The 2,987-nt window shown below is 44.9% G+C and overlaps 1 protein-coding gene across 1 annotated transcript in view; it reads right to left on the bottom strand.

The window, feature by feature from the left end:
• Positions 1–2,987, bottom strand: part of LOC111668719 (voltage-gated delayed rectifier potassium channel KCNH1-like) — a 40,888-nt gene that overhangs the window by 14,909 nt on the left and 22,992 nt on the right. The gene's annotated exons all lie outside the window — the stretch shown is intronic.

Genomic DNA, 2,987 nt, shown 5'->3' with positions numbered 1-2,987 from the left:
TCTGACCGGCCCAGCAGACGTTCGTGGCAGCAGTGAGATCTGGTGAGTTTCAGTTACATTCATTCTGCCCGTTAGTTTCTCTATTAATCGTTTAGAAAACAGAAAAAAAAATCCATCCTGCTTGTTCCTGACACACAAACAGACGCCGACCTACTGTTGCATCAGCAGAACAGTAGGTGTTGAAGAGGGAGTCGACAGAAGACGATCCAAGGAGCAGAGAGAAGCAGAGAGGTCTCCTCACTGAAGCCTCTCCTCTTATATAAGTGAGATATGAAATATGATTACATGTGAAACTCTCTCTCTCTCTCTCTCTCTGTCTCTCCTGTCAGACTGATGAAGCGTCAGCATCATTTCCTCTGACAGTTTCTCAGACTTCAGTCTCTCTGAGCTCGTCATGTGTCACGGCTGCGATCCTCGTTCTGCTGTGAGCGTGTCGGCAGCTTCCAGTCACTCCTGCAGGTTAAACTGGACCAATGACGTCTCGTTAGCGCAGCAGCAACGAGGCTCAGTGGATCATGTTACACTGCTGCTCGCTCCATTCGAAAAGTGAAGATGAACATGAAGATGTTCAGTCCAACACAGGAACTGGTTTCACTCACTCAGACGATTCAATCCTCATATTTGCTTCAGAGAAACTTTGGGGGGAAAAAAAACAAGCAGCTTTTCTCCTTTAACCACATTTTGGGTTCTCTAGACCACAATACTAACTTTTTCTCAACGAGGGCCTGGTGACCACATATGAGGATATTATACTGCCACTCAGTAATCGAAATTTAAAACTAATGTCCTCATATGTGGACATCATTTTGCTCCGGTCCCAATCAGCCTATATAGCAAAGAATAGAGTTCGGGTCTTAGGAGGTTAAAGCAGCGACTGGAACAAACAGTGACACTGTGCTGCTGACTGTGCTGATTGGTCCGAGTGTCGTCCTGCTTCAGCTTCGTGTTAAATCGCGACAGCGACACTCGGGCTGACAGAAACCATCACACCAGATTCTCACAGACAGCTGCAGAGCTGCTGCCGACATCCAGGACTTAATCTGAGCCAGATGACACACAAAGCTGTTTCACAGCTCTGCCTTCGTCTCTGACAGCAGAGTTTATTTATGAAAACAACATGTTGAGCACGGAGGCGGCTGCTTTATGCTGCTGAGGCAGATTCAGTTTGTACGTCTTTGATCACAGTCGACACAAAGTCTCTTCAGCTCAGACTTCAGGAATCCTTTTCTTAAAGCAAGAGAAACACATCTCCCAGTGTTGAGAGTTTCTTCCTTGTTTCAGGAGTTTTCTACAATTCAGCATCAGCTGGCCGACCTCCTGACCTTTGTTAACGAAGATATAAAAACCATCTCAGTGTAGTTAAACTAAAAATAAAGTAAATTTCAGGTAAAAACACACAGAGAAACCAAATCCTGCAAGGTTTGGATGGTGGGTCCAGGTGGGCGGGGCTTGGTGACTGCTTTGTTGTGACATCACAAAGTTCCAGAAGTCCTGACGGCTGGTTTTAAGGCTCAGTTTCTGAATACAGGCTGTGTGCATTTCTCTGTGGACTGAGGCTTTGATACTTTCACAGTATTACGTAACTACTGTATACTTTACTGTATTGTATTTGTGCATTACTGTGCAACACATGTCCCACGGCCCATTGTGAGTCTGGCCCAGCCTCCAGAGTTTTTGGTTTAGTTATGTTTTGTTGTTTGTACATAAATTAACTGTTTAATTGAATTGAATTATGGCCTCCTCTTTATATGCTGCTGGTCACAAGGTTGAAGTCACATGGACGCCTGCAGTAAACATAACAAAAGTGATGTTTGAAAACTGAAACACATTACTCTGGATGAACCCTAGAATGCTTTGCAGTGTAATTTTACAGCAGATTCCACCTGAACATCTGATATTAAAGTCAAGTTTCTGATCCTCGTTAATGTCACAGAGTCAGTCCGTGTCTCTGAGCAGATTCTGTTTGAAAAGATTCATGTCGCTGCTCAGGAACACGACGACTTTCATCATCCACATCTTAAATAAAACCTCTGTCGCCTCTGGAGGAGACAGATGAACGACGGGGCGTCAGAGGGTCACAGTGACGAGCGCCGTCATTTATGAAGCGACAGAGCGCTGCAGTGAAAACACACATCCATCAGAGTGAAGGATGGTTTGGATGCAGCGGCTGCAGCTGCTCACAGAGAACATCTGTCTTAATGTGAAAAGAGGAAGTGAAGCCGGGGTGAAGACGTGGAACTTTAAATAGTTTCTAATGTGATGTGAAAGTACAGAGGCAGCGGTGCGCGGCTCGGTGTCCCTGAGAGATCTGCAGGGAAAATCTAAATATTTATCCGGAGAGGAACCGAAGCTGAATCAGTCGGCCAATAACACATCTCCTCTGGAAATTATCTGGAAGTAAAGCCACATATCTAAAGGACAGAAACAGGTCAGAGAGCTGCAGCCAGCTCGCCTCGTTTCCTCTCAGCATCTCAGTCACAGCGAACAAGAAAAACAACTGAAACCTGGAACTTAAAGAAGGCGACAGCCGGGTCAGTGAGCGGCTGCACATCTGCAAATCTACGTTAGCGTTAAACAATCATTTCCGACATCAACACTATCTACAGAGGTGTCAACAGACCGGACTATACACTGATCCTCAGGTTGTCTCTGTTAACAAACAGCTACAAATAGAAAACACACACACACACACACACACACACACACACACACACACACACACACACACACACATACACACACACTATCATTTTCAGGGCAGCAGAGGAAGCCGACAAGAACAAAGTCAAAATAAAGGTCAAAGTCGTCAACTAAGTCAAATAAATAATTTTCTGGTTTAGACATTTCCCAGTGTCGAGGATGTGAACCATGTTCGTCCAGACTGGAGCTCTGAATCTAAATCCTCATGATACTGATGCAGATGTTTGGGATGTTTCAGTCACTTGCTTTTCGATTTTTAAAAGTTGGACATGAGGCAAACAGGGTCA

The sequence above is a fragment of the Seriola lalandi genome, unplaced genomic scaffold (assembly GCF_002814215.2).
Source record: "Seriola lalandi dorsalis isolate HSWRI2012SDOR001 ecotype SW California unplaced genomic scaffold, Sedor1 jcf7180002054752, whole genome shotgun sequence".
Classification (NCBI taxonomy): Eukaryota; Metazoa; Chordata; class Actinopteri; order Carangiformes; family Carangidae; genus Seriola; species Seriola lalandi.
The sequence above is the reverse complement of the archived record's forward strand: the minus strand, read 5'-3'. Positions and strand labels throughout refer to the sequence as shown.